Source organism: Perna viridis, chromosome 9 (assembly GCF_037379345.1).
Source record: "Perna viridis isolate PV_CMFRI_1.1 ecotype Kerala chromosome 9, ASM3737934v1, whole genome shotgun sequence".
In the NCBI taxonomy this organism is placed as follows: Eukaryota; Metazoa; Mollusca; class Bivalvia; order Mytilida; family Mytilidae; genus Perna; species Perna viridis.
In genome coordinates, this window is record NC_142453.1 from 1,670,985 (window position 1) to 1,688,745 (window position 17,761).

Sequence of the window (17,761 nt, forward strand, 5' to 3'; positions counted from 1 at the left end):
TTTCACCTTAAAAGCTGCCACCGAAGATTTCATCCGCTTTCCACCGTCAGGAGATGATTTTGTCATTAATATGTCTTTGTTTCATTATACTGCTAGTACATTTAAGTTTGATTTTGAAGAATTGTCATTCTTCAGTTACCGTAGATTTTATTAGTTTGTAGCCGGGGCCTTCCAGGGCTTACTTAGAGGTGTATTTACATTTATTTGGGGCCTTTTGGTGATCTCTGAAAGTATTTCAAATTTTGTACTTCGGTTATAGGCTGCTGCATTTGTTAACTTTCACCATATCCGTTTTTTTCTCTATTGCCTGTGCAGTTGTTACCCTCAATCACATCATATGGGGTATAGTACCCCATTTTACTATATGTTAAGATGATCTTTTTTCCCTTCCAAAATCATTAAAGGTGTAATCTGATTGGCTGATTAGTTAGGTCATGTGAACAAAAGTAAAATGGAGTAGTGTAGGATTTCATTTTAATTCTGTTCAGAATTATCTAGTTTTCCCTTTCAATATCAAGAAAGGTGTAATCTTATTGACTGATCAGTAGGGTCAGGTGAACAGAAAGTATAATAGAGTGTTGTAGGTTCCTACATGCAGCTTGTTCAGAATTTGATTAAACAACCTTTTTCTTCGAGAATTTTAACTGAGCAATATAAACCATAATTTGATTTGAATGTAATAGGACAATGCTTCTATTATCCAAATACAAGAATTGAACTCTTATTTTTGTTCACCCACATGGTGAAATGGTATATGGTTTCTAAAATCGGAATGAAAAAATAACCACTTCTAAATTCTTATAGAAAAGCAAATGCAGACAGTGGATATAAATAAACGATTCATTTGAATACACAATATCAGTACTTCAGGAATATATAAAAACTGTTAGTATGGTTCACATTTAAGGATTTCAATTTACTGTGCGTATGCGTAAGTAAAATTTCAGAATTATTTTTAGGCATTATCATCTAATCGAGACTGAAGAATTGCCTTTATGTAAATGCCAAAAATCCTTTCACAAGTAAAACAAGATTGCATTTCCATGTCGACATATAGTTATGATCGAAATTGTTCAGACACCTAAACTGTTGTCTGTCACCTCCACAATTTTTTTTTCTAATCAAAGTGCCGTAAGCAATGGAGGTTTATGAATCTTGCGAAAAGGTAGCATGAACAAAATTTCACAATATTAACTAAAATAGTGATCATATATTTGCATTCTTCATATCATTTAAAACTGTTTTTTCCTAATATATGTAAAGTGAATGTCAATCAATAATCCTGATTTCTGTAGTATAAACATTAATCAATATCACAATAGTTAAACAGTATCCAACTTCACATATATTTACAAATTTTGTTCCTTTTCAATTTTTTCTCCATTTTTTTAACCCTGTTCAAAAGATAATTTGCGATTACATTCGAAAACTGTATTAACAGAGTATTTTTCCTTTCCTGCATTACTTGTATTCAAATATAACCTATCTTGGCTTAAAAAAATAATGTTCTTGATGAATGAACATAAGATTTTCAAAAACTAGACACTTTTTATCATTTTGAATTATAATGCTAATTTTCCTTCGTTAAAATCACTGCTCCTCAGCTACTGTTTATTAATAGTAAAATATTAATGATAAGATGCAGATTTTGAAAAATAAGCGTGTTAAATACAATATGTTTAACACATTGAATGCTTCTAAATACAAGAACTATATTAATTCCCGAAATGTAAATTTATTACTTAAGATCTTCAAGGCCAAATAGGAGTCCTTCATATATTAGGTTGAATAGAAGATTAGATCATTATTATATTTACAGAAATAATAGAATATCATTGAGCTGAATTGTCAGAAACATATTTATTTAATTTATGAGACAAGAGGCTCCCATGAGCCTAAATCGCTTATCTGGTTACGTTTTTGTGCTTTTCAAGGGCAATAACTCTAACAAGGAGTTGTCCGCCAATTTTGACTCAAGAAAACTTTGGTAGGACTTATCATAAGGATCATTTCATCATTGACAGTTTCATTCTATCTATTATAGTTTTCAATATATTGGCTGAAAACTGTTAAAAGCATAATTTTTTGCCTTTCAAGTGCAATTGCTCTAAAGTCCCCTTTTGTAGACTTTATCGTAAAGATCATTTCAGCAACTAAAACTTGCAATCTATCTATCATAGTTTTCAAGGCATTGGCTGAAGAATGTTAAAAAAAATCATCATTTTCCCCCTTTTAAATGCAATAACTCTTACGACAAATGTTATCCCTGACAACTTTTGTGGGCTTAATGATAAGGATCATGTCAGCAACTAAAAGATTTTTGGCTAAACATTGCAGCTTTGGAAATATATGAGAAAAGCTTCTGACTGACCACTTTGTTCTATTTTTAGTAACAGCTGCCAAGTTTTCTGATGGATAAAAAAATCCCCACATCAGTCCTTTCCAGAATATCCCAAAGAACACTCACACCAATTGCTCAACTAGTGTCAGAGGAGAAGAATTTTTAAAGAAATAATATTAGCAAAAACCGTGGAAAACGAGCAATTACTCCAACTTCGCTTAACAGATTAAAACGAAAATTTGACCACAGATAGATCTCACAAAACTGAACACTTTTACTCGTGTCAGAATTTGTCAACGTAACAGTTTTGGAGATAAATGCGAACAACTTCTGTCTAATCCCTATGTTCTATTTTCAGTAACGGCAGTTCTGTTTTTGCAATCAAACATCCCCACATCACTTCTATGCAGGATACCCCAACATTCGTACAAAGTTTGATTCCAATTGGTCAAGTAATGTCAGAGGAGAAGAGTTTGGTGTTCAGAGTTGGGGGAGGGGTAGTTTCTAATCCTTTCAAACCAGTTGGTCATTTGAGTTCCTTGTTCGGTAGACATGAATCATTAATATTTTAGAGATTTAGCTAGATCTTACAACAATTCCGCGTTAGCCTTTTTCTGTTTAGTTAGTTTAATGAAACCATAGATAACGTCACGGAAAACAGAAAAACACAACAAAGAACATAAAGTAACTAAAATAATACTTACAGAGTAACAAAAATAAATGAGCAACTAGAACTCCACTAACAACTGGGAGCATGTACCAGGTGCATAGAAACATGCCAATTGAAAAACTTAGATTTGACCCACCATTCCGTTTGAAATGTCAATACCAAGTCAGGATCATTGCGGAACCAGCTGCTAAGGTGGGGTGTTCTTTTTTAAACTTTTTGTTGTTACCCTTATTTTGAACATATCCATGGCGACAAAATAAGTCGACGAACGAGTCTCAGCGCCAAAAAAAAAACTTAAATCTAGTCATAGAAATGAGTACGACGAACGTTTAAAAACAGCTGGAAACTCCTGTGCACTGAGTTGGGGTTGGAACATTATCTATTTCTGTCAAGTCAGTTGATCCCTTGAGATGTTTGTTCTATAAACATGAATCATTGACATTTTAGAGGTATAGCTAGAACTTACAACAATTCCTCGTGGACTGGTTTTATCTGTTTAATTAGTTTAATGAAATCATAGACAAAATGACTAGGAGTTAAAAGAACATGATAACGTCACGGAAATATCAGAAAAAATTATCACGAAATTCTTCAATTTGAAACAAAATATAAACTAAAAATACCCGCCAAGGGTTCAACTCCAGTAAAATAAGTTAGATAGTAATAAATGAATTTTTAAAGTCTGAAACAATGCACAAATAAACAGAAAAAATGAACTCTTAAACATTAATAAATAAATACTGTCATGTGACATACATGTACACCAAAACGCTTTTAGAAAATAAATCTCCACATAGCACGAATCATATGATAGCCAAAAAAATATATATTTTAAGAAACCCAATTCGCAATCTTATATATCAAACGACAAGAAGAAGTACAATATCTAAAAAGAAAAAAGTGTGTATAAGGATTTAAAATAAAAAAAACAAAATACAAAAGTACATGGTGTGGAAACATGACACAAAGACAATATTGACTGTAGAATAAAACAATTTATCACGACAGCCTAAAAAAAACTTGTAATACATACTCCCACAAACCTCTTCAAATAAATTCAGGTCACTCCGGGAGGGTAGCATATCCTCCTACGCGAGCGACGCCCTCATATTGCAATTTTGAGTATTCCATTTCGAATAATGTAAAAGTGTTTTACTTGTTCTTTACGGGGAGAAAATTCACAATAAGCTATATTTCAGCTGAAATCATGTTATCATCGTTTGTGGCTTTGAATTATACATTTTATTTGATTCATATATTTCTTACGTATGAACCATAAGCTCTATAATATAATTAAGCGTGTTATTTACGCGTTGTTATATTTTTGCAAATTTAATGATAAAATGAATTCGCAGATTCTAAGTTTCGCGATTGTCTATTCAGTGTCAATATATTTGCCTTTCATACCTACTAGTTAATAAATATAAATTACATGAGGACATATTTAAACTAATTTTCAGTTATTACAAATCTAGTAAAAAATGAAACCCTTCCGAAAATTACCGTTTCAAAGATTTCATACCTTATGCCGTTTTATGTTTTTTAAGTTGGAAACAATAAAGTTTCATGGGATATTTTCGTAGGTGATTGAGATACAATCTACAACGTTCGTTCATTTTGTATACCTCGAAATATGCATAAATTAATTTTCAAACTCTACTATAATGACAAGGATTCAAGAAAATCAATTTTATTGTAGTTCATCAATTCAAAGTTGACTATTACCTAGGGCATGTTGCTATATTTTAAATGTGATTAAAGAATCTTGATCTACATTTTAACTTTAAAGCAACAATTATGCTTTTACTCTATCACTTTAAAGTTCATCTCTTTACAATAAACTAATAATTAATAATTAATATTTCAACCTGACCTTTTATATCATGTTTATAGATGCAAATAAACCTCCTGACTTTGCTAGGCTCGATACATTAAATATTCATAGTCGATACGAACCTGGTCAATTCAAATTTCATGGGATCAAGATCATAATTTAGAATTAGTTTCGTTAAGGTCACGAATATAAATGGACAGGATAGTAACAATTCTCTTGTTTTTTGTTCTAATTCTTATATCCGGTAAGCATTTCAAATGACTATTAAACCCCTATAAGGATATTTTAAGTGGTGTATGTTTATACGTTCTTCGTTCAATACCTGTTTGTATAGGTTCTAGTTTAAATTACTTTGAATCTTTTACTCTGTAAATAAGTTTTATTTTTTTTAGAAGTAAAAGTGTAAATATTTAATTCGGTGTAAACTTAACTCAACAAGAATCCATACAAACAACACTACATATCTGGATCTGCAAAAACATTATACATCGTTGTTACTCAAAAAAGGTGCAAATATGTATTTCTTGGTAGAAATCCCACGACAACATGTTTGTTCAGTGTGATGGAGGCGTTTTTCTTTCCACAAACGGTCGTCATTCCAGTGGGAATAAATTGTGCTTCTCTACTTCCTGACCTATTCATTCATTCTTTTGAGGCTGAATTCAAAACTGATCTGATCCAAAAGAAGGATCATCATTTATCTAGATCATTTACGTTATGCCAGAGCTTGCCGTAACATAACATTGTATCACTCATAATTTCTTAAAATTAGGTTTCTGGAACTGGATTAAGATGCTATAATATTGAATTCATCACTTCAGACATTTTGTGGTCGTCATTATAAATTCGTCGATCGTATGGTATATCCATCTGCACCATTTAAACTGCTTTGTTTATCATGTGATTGTTTTTCGACCCTCTTTTGTCTACCCCAGACTTGACTTTTTATGAGCAACTCGATTGGTATTTCTCGAAAAGGTGAGGACGCTTACCCTACGGGTGCCCCTGGTCCATGTTCCAAGGTTTTAGTGTAGTCCGAGTAGCTCATTTACCTTTGTTACTTTGTATGTATATTTTGGATGTTTTATGTTTTTTGTTGTGTGTGTCTGTTTTTCATACTTTGTCTTTTTCCCTAGATTACATTCTTTTGATTTCTGCTAGATTAGCTTAGTTCCCTGGATTACTCCTTCTTCGGTTTAAATGTTTTATTTCTCACACCATAAACGTGCATCTTCGGCGCTTAATCTTTGTGATGTTGCTGTCAATTTGTTTTATTGTATGTTTTTTTTCTGTTATCTTTACTGTAAATATTTGTTTCATCTTCAGTGTAAATGTTCCGTTAAAAGATGTCGTTTTCTTGGTTTAAAGTAACAACACGCAATGTTATTAATAATTCTATTGCAATATGGTTAAAACTAAATAATGCTATAAAAAATTTTGAAAATAGGAGCACTCACTTTCCATGCCTCTTTTGGTCAAAAATTGTTCAATTTAGTGTTCGCTTTAATCATGGATCAGTTCAGACCCGCGTTAGGTTTATTCATGGTTCATGTTAGACAGTGTTTGGTTTATTAATGGTTCAGTTAAGACAATGTTTGGGGCACTCGTGGTTCAGTTTAGACAGGTTCGTTTTACTCACGTTTAGTTTAAACAGTGCACGGTTTACACATGGTTCAGTTTAGACATGTTTTATTGTACTAGTTATAATTATTATTATTTTTTTTTCATTATTATTACTAATTATTTTTTATCATTATTAATTATTATTATTATCATTATTATAATAATAAAAACTGTAAGTAATTTGATACTAAAATATGATACTTTTACCCAACTATGCATGATTAAATGACATTTTATGCTTTACTGTAAACTGTACTGGTGCACCCATGAAATACTAACTTTACAATAACCAATAACTTAATTTCAAAGCAAACGTCGACACAACCTTACAAATCTGTCTATGACAGCTATTTACGTATCGAATGTATATCAGATTATGTTATTCTTGGTTCCTATTTCCGTTTGTTTTGTTTTTGTTTTTGTTTCTGTTTTGTTTGTTTGTTTGTCTTTTTTTTTGCCTCAAAATGTAGGGCAGACTTCCAGTAAGAACTACATTTGATTACCCTATTACCCATCAACCAAGGGCGTTTTTATTTAAATTGGTTAGATCTATGCATATTTATTTTACAATTAAAGTTCATACCGTTTAAATTCTCGCAGTACCGATTAGTTAGGTTAGTGATTATATGGATAGATATAGCCTCCTTCGATTTCCATGTTCTAATTTATGAATATTTAATCATATTTATATAATTGTATTCCCTATATGATTTACTCTTCATTTTACTTGCTACATGATGTGGTCTTCATTAAGTGCAATTTGTGATAAAGTATAAAAAAAAATATCAATATTATATAGATAGCAGTCATTTTGATAATTCAAACAGTGAAATAAATTTAGTAAGTTCACACTCCGACTTTCTCCCGCCAAAACGTCAAAATATTAATATCAATACGGCAACCACAAAATTTAATATAAACGTTGAAAATGGCAATGATTCATGCGAAGAAAATCTATAAAATAAGTATGATAATCAATCGTAAATATGTCATTTGAAAAAAAAACAACATTTTTTTAAATATTTTTTTAATTAGAATTTGTTGTCAGAAATGAACGATGTTATTTACAGAATATTTCTTAATTAGTATACGGTGTATAGTTGATTCTAACTGTTCTTTTCCTATTTTTTTTTCTCGTTTACCTTTACGTCAAAAATATAAAATTTCGCTGGATTAATCGTTACCTAAAGTTCTTGCAAATTTACTGCCGATTAAGTATTTATACATTTATGATTGTTTCATTATAAGTTGCCTCGTTTTCAAACAAAGCGATTAGATTTACGCATTTTCATTGTAAGATTGTGCATGTCTTTTGATTTTGATATTTACGCATTTTCATTGTAAGATTGTGCATGTCTTTTGATTTTGATGTATATATATATAAGCGCCTCAGAATGTGGCGACTCTATTCACTACACTGCTCCATTGGATCAAATTGATACAGGGAAGATATGTAAACGTATAGAAAGGTCTGAAAAATTCCCAACGATGTTAGAACTGTCAAATTTGCGATGCCAATATTTGGTCATTTCCTCCGTGGGACTCGAACTCGTATCCCTGTGACATCTATGGCACCGCTTGCACAAAGTCCAGCGCCCTAGACCACTCGGCCAGCTAGGCTATATTAAAATATAGCTTTCGCTGGCCGGGTCATTCCTCCTCATAGGATTAATCTAGGTCCACTAGACTTTGTGCAGGCGGTGTTGCCATAGATGTCACAGCGGTACGAGTTCGAGTCCCGCGGAGGGAACGACCAAAAATATGCATCGCAAATTTGACAGTTCTAACATCCTTGGGGATTTTTCAGACCTTTCTATACGTTTACATATCTTCCCTGGATCAATTTGATCCGATGGAGCAGTGTAGTGAATAGAGTTGTCACATTCTGAGACGTTTGTATAATATTGATTTGTTGTGACATGCATCATTAATTTGATCCTCTATCCTACATAATAACATCTAAATGAACTGTCCCGTACTACCATACATCGTGTACTAAGTTACAGCCCTAGATTAATCCTACGAGGAGGAATGACCCGGCCAGCGAAAGCTATATTTTAATATAGCCTAGCTGGCCGAGTGGTCTAGGGCGCTGGACTTTGTGCAGGCGGTGTTGCCATAGATGTCACAGCGATACGAGTTCGAGTCCCGCGGAGTGAACGACCAAAAATTTGCGAAGCAAATTTGACAGTTCTAACATCGTTGGGAATTTTTCAGACCTTTATATATATATATATAGATATATAGGTTTAAATAACTACTGTGAATTATTTATATTTTAGCATCCTTTGTAAAGGCATCTCCTGGTGCTGGTGCTGGTGCTGGTAATAGTAGCAAAGATGACAAGGAAAGTTACAACATCACTCTAGAATCAGAGCTCAGATATGAATTATTCGAAACGTATGAGAGGTTGCAGAGACCAGAAGAGGAAACTTTGATCAAAATATCACTAGCATTACTAAAAGTTAATAATATGGTAAGACATTGAAAATGGGGAACTCTGGGGAGGAATCATATCACTACTGATAGTAAAAATTGATATGGTATGGTAAAGATAGAGACGGACCTCGAGATTGGGAGATCCCTGTTGGTAGTAAGGGAAATAGTAAGAACAGTCCGGGCCCGGACCTCGACTTTGGGAGCACGATATCCCTGTTGGTAGTAAGCGATAAAGTAAGAACAATACGGGCCATTACCTCGGGATTATGAGCACGATATCCCTGTTGGTAGTAAGAGATAAAATAAGAACAATACAGGTCCGGACCTCGGGATTTCGAGCACGATATCTCTGTTGGTAGTAAGAGATAAAATAAGAACAATACAGGTCCGGACCTCGGGATTTCGAGCACGATATCTCTGTTGGTAGTAAGAGGTAGAGAACAATAAATAGCTGTGTGACCTTTCTCCCTTCATTTAGGATACGAATAAGACAGGTGTATGACCTTACTCACTTGATATAGGATACGAATAAGACAGGTGTATGACCTTACTCACTTGATATAGGATACGAATAAGACAGGTGTATGACCTTACTCACTTGATATAGGATACGAATAAGACAGTTGTATGACCTTACTCACTTGATATAGGATACGAATAAGACAGGTGTATGACCTTACTCACTTGATATAGGATACGAATAAGACAGTTGTATGACCTTACTCACTTGATATAGGATACGAATAAGACAGTTGTATGACCTTACTCACTTAATTTATGATATGAATAAGATAGATGAGGTAAAATGTTGTGTAATCCATACTTAATAATTTACCACATGTTGAATATAAATAGTTTTCGGCATTCTGTTGTGTTTAATTTTTCAATAATTCATTTATATTTATGTTTTAAATTTGGGGTATGTATTAGTTAATTCAATTGTGTTTTTTTATCAATGCATTCATTTGAAAGTTCATTTTGTCCGGTTATATATATTTTTCCTAAATAGTTTTACGTTTTATTTATTAATTCTTTTCGCAAATCTATCGGTTTTGTGATCGATATGAAATATGAATTATCTCACATTTCTAATTTCAATGAAGCTATTTTGTGTTTCAGTACCTTTTTCATTCAATATATTTATATTGATTTTTAAAGGATATAATAGCACAAGAAATGACCTTCTCTGGATACTTACATGTGGTATGTATATCAATAAATGAACAATGACTACAACAAAAATAGCCTGAATCTTTGTAACAACGATAGTAATAAAGTCCATGGTAACAGAACGATGACTTTTTTTTCAAAATTTAACTGAAATGTTAAATAATGACACAAAGACATTTGACCGAATTACTATCATCTTTTGACTGTGGACAGGCGCATGAAATCTGTTGTGAGTCGTATTGGGTCATCTGTAAATATGCATGTTATTTCATCAAGTCAGGAATGTTTTACAAACTTATCATGTCTTCTTTGTAAAAAAAAAACTGACGTTAAGGATTACACCAAATTAAATAACATCATTTACAATGGCTTTACAATGGTGAATAAATTAAAATAAAGGCTAATTTGAAGTGCACAAAGAGTATTCATTGCTACCAAGTTTTGAGTGAAACACAAAAATATATATATAATCCAAAGAAAACAAAACAAGCATACGCCACACCACAGACCATGAAATAACCAAAACACACATACGAAGAAACAGGAGAAAATGCGCAAACCGGACTCCACTAAAAACTGGAAGTCCGGGGCAAGCAGGAGCACCGGTAGGATGCATGTCTGTATCTTGTTTTCATTCTGTACATTTGTAAGTTGTTAAAACATGGTAAGAAATAATATGTATCTTCATTTCAATCAAATATATTATTGAACTGCACAGAAAACGAATATTTTAGGAGCAGAGTACTCTCTCACAATTTCCAATTGTCTAACATTCTAATGAAACATCTTTAAACACATTTAGGGATGCAGCGATTTAATTGTCTTAATTTCAAATAGAGAAGACTTCGTTGATTGAACATATATTGTCAGATTTGTTGGTTATCTTCATTCACATTGATATTTTGCTCATTTTTCCAATTATTACAAAGATTTGTTCTTAATCAAATGCAAATGCATGTTTAGATATGATCGTATTTTTTTTAAATTACTATAAGTGTGAATTATACTGATTGTCCTCTCCTTTTAAATGTGGGAAATAAAACTATGACAGCAAATATTCGTAGCTAAGAATAAAAACATAAAACATTGTAGCAATGGTACGATGCAAGACTTAAATGGATGGACACAAACAATACGTCTCAAGATTACACAAGCGTCAATTTTATGTTCACTAACGTGGATTATATTTGGACACCGCCAATTGTGATTTCTAACTCGTAAGTAATAGCACAGTACAATGACACCTGCCTTAACTGATTTTTTTTTGGACTACTTAGTAATATTTTTGTTCGGATAAGATATGTATGTAGTTTACACCGTTTCGAAACGTATTGAAACTCTTTTAAATGTAGACCCGACAGATTTCCGATTTTTCATGAAAGCCTTTGTTTAGACAGGTTTCACTGAAATGAACCAGCATGTTTACACAGCCGTTGATGTCACATATCCTCAAACAGTATACACTTTATTTGAGGGTTTTTTTTCTATTAATTGAGCCTTATACGCCAACTTGTTTTTGAGATGTTAGTTGATAGTTTGGGTTAACGTGTTTTCCTTACTGTTATATATCGATATAGATTTACCTTGTCTTATGTGACGTAAGCTTACCATGTTAAACTACGATCATTTTCGCCTTATAGTAAAAGTAAAATTAAATATATATTTTTCTTTCTGTTGAAATAAAGCTGTAGGGGTATTTGGTTTTGATTACGGCCCACAATTATCTACTTTGCAGTAATAACATTAAAAGTTTTCAAAACATAAAAAATATCCACTATTAAATATTAGGGAAACGGAAGCTTTGTAGCTTTAGTGCATTGTAATAACGTCTATATTAAGCCCCCAATGATCTGTATATTTAACAAACACTGTTACGATTAGTACATTTTATTGCTTTTTAACATATTTAGATATATCTAGAAAGGCATGTTCCTGCTCAAAAAACAACTTTGTATTGCACTATGTAATAATGAATGTATTCACTAGATATAAAGTTAATACTTGAGAATGGTCAGACATATGACCGGAAAATTACCGAAAGGTATAAAATGTACAGAATATCTGAATTTTGATCCAAATAAAGCGATTCGTTTGTCATTTATCAGTTCGGAAATTTTATAATTGACATTCAAATTCACAATGAACACATTTAACAGTTGATGATTTGTTTAGAGTTGTGTTTCATGCAAATAAGAGCCTTCAATCACTCTTCTCAAAGGACGTGTAGTACAAGTTAATTCCATTGTTTTGTCTTTAAAATTTGGAAGTCTTATATGTGTTGTTGGCAATGATGGTAAATATGAAATTTGAAGACTCAGCTATTTTGACTTTAGATTGTATATCTATTTTGTATGAGTTTGTTGATTGTTCATTTGTAAAAAAAAGTAAGTATTTTCTTGATGCCTTCCTTCAAGTCTTTGTATATAATACACTGTCGGTGCCCTAATTAGTTTAAAACGGAGAAGGGACAAAGCGATTTAAAGTGGACAGAGAAAATGTCAATTCATACGTACCAGTGACTAGGAAAATATATGTAAATGCACCTCGTATAGTATTGAAAACTAAGATCAGGTGGATTACAGAAATATAGAATTATGCTTACTGTAAGTTATTTCGTGCCATCAATATTCACAAATAAACTTTCAATATATTATTGTTCAACGTTTTTCCTTTGTAACACATTATACTATTTTTAGGGCAAAGGACATTAGTGTGATCGGATCTGACAATCTTCCAATACGCATTGATTCCAAGGGAGATGTTACTTGGAATCCATCGGGGCTTTTTAAGGTTAGTTGTGAGGCCAGCACGACTTACTATCCACTAGACGTACAAACATGCGCTATTCAAATCAGTTCTTGGTCGTATACAAGGAATGAGGTCAAGCTCGATTATGGCAAGATTTCTGTCGATACTAATTCTTATTCACGGAACGGAGAATGGAATTTGATATCAGTAACGGTGACAGAGACACCAAACGGTGATACAATTGTAACGAGAGGATCGATTAGTTTCTCATCTGTGACTTTTGTTGTAAAACTTCAAAGACGACCAATATTTCATATATTAAACATCGTACTTCCGGTTTTCATGATGGCCATACTGATTGCTGCAGTCTTTAAAGTTCCAGTAGAGTCGGGTGAAAGAATTGGATTTTCGCTCACTGTGCTTCTAGCATATGCCCTTTACTTGATGATAGTATCGGGTAGCATTCCTAGCACTTCGATAACAGTGTGCCTTTTGTGTAAGTTAATTCATGAATATATTCTATTTTTTTAAATCTATACTACTAAGTGAAGAGAGGTGAATTTTTGGTCGGCTCTTATTTATTCATTGTTCATTAGACATATATTTATTTATTCCACCATTAAAATGCTGTAACTGAAGTTTAACAAGACAAAGTATGATCTATGAGAGATTTTGGGTGGAAAGGGGGGTCCAACCGGATCGCTTGGCCATATCCGATATCGGTTCTAAATTTATTATTGACTAATCGATACATTTGTGTTCGACCGTTTTAAAGTGGCTGCTACGTAAAATTCTTTCTACTATGAGATCTCTACATATATTAAAAATAATAGACACTTCTGTGGTAAGTTGTGGTTGCGTAAGTTCAATATAGACTTTCCCGGGGTACATAGGGTTAGGGTATAACAAAAGAATTTTCCTTGCGGAAGTGTATATTGAGCATACTTCACGCATGCTCATCGATTATCTTACAATTAACACAAAAGGGACTAAAAATTTTTTTCTTTGCTCTCGTGGCTTGCTTAAACTGAAGAGTGCATAGATATGTGACAATATTCTGTGTTAACTGATACGGAGGGCATTTTCATGCTGTTGCAACCCAAAAAAAAGAACATTCTTCTATAAATTTGTCCGTATTTCATGTTCATGATAGACATGGAATTCATAATTGGGTGTCCCTTAGGAAACTTATTTAGGTGTTTTGTTATGTTTTGTTTTTTTTATTATTATTTGTTTATTGTTTATTGTTTTGTATTCATGATTATTGTGAAATTACTATACTTGGTGGATATCAAATTTCGTGGATCAGGGAAGAAATACTAGTTCGAGAAACCTTGAATTCGTGGTTTCAATGTTTTCAGTAAACACATCAATGGAAATCTCTTATTCGATGAGAACCAAATTTCGTGGTTTGGTCCACCCACGAAAGTTGGTACCCCACGAACAATAGTACAGTAATTGGCTAGATGACTGTTTAAGATTTGCAAGGTACCAAGTGTTCATTGGATCGGGGTTTTAAAAATGCAATTTCACTCACGCATGATTTCTCTATTTGTAAATATCACTATTTGATCTCTCTATCACAGGAATTGTGAGTATGTTTGTTGCATTACTAAATGTACGAAAGTGTTATGAAAAATCTTGTATGGTTTAACATTATTCTGATGGTTGAAACAGTCCAATTGCATTTCTTTGTTCTATTATCCAATCGAAAGGAGATGATAAGCACCTGTGATAAATAATTTATTCAGATAATGCATGGCATTCAAAATACGAAAATTATTCATGGTATGATTATAAAAGTTTAATGTATTTTATAGATCGATTAATATGGTAAATTACGTCCATGGCTTGTGCTTGGGTCTAGTTCATAACCTGTAAGCATGCGATAAAATAGTAGGATAAACAAATGTTTTATTTTTCAGCATTATATCTGGTATTCACGCTGGCACTTGGAACTGCAGCCGTTGTTCTAACACTCATAGTTTTGACTCTGTACAACAGACCTGACACTGAAAATGTATCCCGGTGGTTGGTTCGTATTTCCGAACTAAACCGAAAAATGCACAAGGGTCTCTGTCTAAAAAGGGAAAACAGAGTACAGACTACAAAAGACGAAGTAACAAAAGTAAACAACTTGGACAAATATACGTGTGACAAATACGAGAAAGAAACAGCCCAAAAACTAACGTGGCGTGTTGTGTCTAGAACGATCGACCGAGTTTCTTTCAATGTGTACATAATACTGATTATCATTATGACCATTGGATACTTGGCAGTAATAACACAACATTATTTCAGCAAATAGGCAAGGTCGATTAGTTTTGAAAAAGCAATGTCTCGTGACTCTCAACTAAAAATATTCACCTTGATCGTTACATTCTCAGGCAAGCAGTACCGTATAGTCACTCCTGACTCTCAACTAAGAAGCTAAGACTATTTCTCTTTAGCGTTAGACTCTCTTGGCAGCAGTACCGTATACAAAACACTCCACTCTGCAATACATTATGTAACAACTCCAAATGTGTCCGTGTTTTTTTTTGTTTTTTGTTTTTTTTTTTTTTATCAAAAAAAAACCTTAAATACATATTTTATACTGTATGAACGATCTAAGCCTGAAATTTAAAAAAAGGTAGCTTCTATCCACATAGAAAATCGTGGTACAATAAAAATACGATTATCATGGAGTGATTACACGATGTTTAAAAGTAACATCAATCGCGACTAGTGTGTACTAAGGTAGTGTTTGTGTTCATTCGTTATCATAACAATCAATTATTTTGATTAATAAGTCACGAACACCATACAAGTCTCTGCCTTTCCAACTATACTGTACAGGACATCAAAAATACGATTATCATTGAATGATTACACGATGTTTGAAAGTATTGCCAATCTCGACAGGATTAAGATTAGCATGTAATGAGTTGGTGTGTGTGTTCATTCGTTATCATAACTATCAATTGTTTTGATGTCATCCTTTCAGTACGGAAGAACCTTATATAAATCTATGCGTTTCCAGCTATATTGTATAGGATCGTAATGAAATATACGAAGTATATGACAATATGATAATACATGTATCTACAAAATTTAAACAAAATAAATGCATACCGTTGGTTGGTATTAGTATAGATTCCATCTTTTATGCTTGTAAATAACGTATGTGATCTTATTTTATGATTTATTTGTACTAATTAAGTTGTTGTTTTACATTTTACATTTAAAATGTTGTAATTTTTTTCACATGTATTATTATCATACTTGTATGTTTTTGTTTTTTTTTTATCTTTTGTCAACTGTCACTATGTCACTACTTTTTGAATTAAATGTTAAGCATGGGAGTACAATTCAAGAAATATTTTACACCTTGAACTTCTGTCAATATGCACTAGTACAATCTAATGAAAACACAGGCAATACAAAGTCGCAAGATTTTCACCTGAATTGAGCAAATCAAATCAAATCAAGTTCAGGTTATCTTAAAATAATATAGTTACTTTAATTGACATGTATAAACTGGTATACGTCAAGCTGTTTAAAAGTAAGTACAAAATTAGTATCGCATTTAAAGAGGCAAGCACTGATAAAACGTACTCAGTAGAAGATCAACGGACTTGCCCATCAATATCAAATTCATATCAGGTGAAATTCACAAGAACAATATGACCTTTAACCTTAAAAGCCACCACCAAAGATTTCATCCGCTGTCCACCGTCAGGAGATGACTTTGTCATTAATATGTTTTTGTTTCATTATACTGCTAGTACATTTAAGTTTGATTTTGAAGAATTGTCATCCTTAAGTTACCGTGAATTTTATTAGTTTGTTGATGGGGCCTTCCAGGGCTTACTTAGAGGTGTGTATACATTTATTTGAGGCCTTTTGGTGATCTCTGAAAGTATTTGATATTTTGTACTTCGGTTATAGGCTGTCGCATTTGTTAAGTTTCACCATATCCGTTTTTTTTCTCTATTGCCTCTGCAGTTGGTACCCTTAATCACATGATATAGGGTCTAGTACCAAAATTGAATTAAACAACCTTATTCTTCCAGAATTTTTACTGAACAATATAAACAATAATTTAATTTGAATGTAATAGGACAATGCCTCTATTATCCAAATACAAGAATTGAACTCTTATTTTTGTTCACACACATGGTGAAATGGTATATGGTTTCTAAAATCGGAATGATAAAAATAACCACTTCTAAATTCTTATAGGAATGCAAATGCAGAGATTGGATATATATATATATATATATATAAAGGTCTGAAAAATTCCCAACGATGTTAGAACAGTCAAATTTGCATCGCAAATTTTTGGTCGTTCCCTCCGCGGGACTCGAACTTGTACCGCTGTGACATCTATGGCAACACCGCCTGCACAAAGTCCAGCGCCCTAGACCACTCGGCCAGCTAGGCTATATAAAATATAGCTTTCGCTGGCCGGGTCATTCCTCCTCGTAGAATTAATCTAGGGCTGTAACTTAGTACACGATGTATGTAGTACGGGACAGTTCATTTAGATGTTACTATGTAGGATAGAGGATCAAATTTATGATGCATGTCACAACAAATCAATATTATACGACGTCTCAGAATGCAACGACTCTATTCGCTACACTGCTCCATCGGATCAAATTGATACAGGGAAGATATGTAAACGTATGGAAAGGTCTGTAAAATCCCCAACGATGTTAGAACTACCAAATTTGCGATGCAAATTTTTAGTCGTTCCACTCCGCGGGAATATCTTCCCTGTATCAATTTGATCCGATGCAGCAGTGTAGCGAATAGAGTCGTCAAGTAGAACAAGATTGCATTTGCATGTCGACATATAGTTATGATCTAACATTCTTGGAATTGTTCAGACACCTAACCTCCACAATTGTTTTTTCTAATCAAAGTGCCGTAAGCACTGGAGGTTTATGAA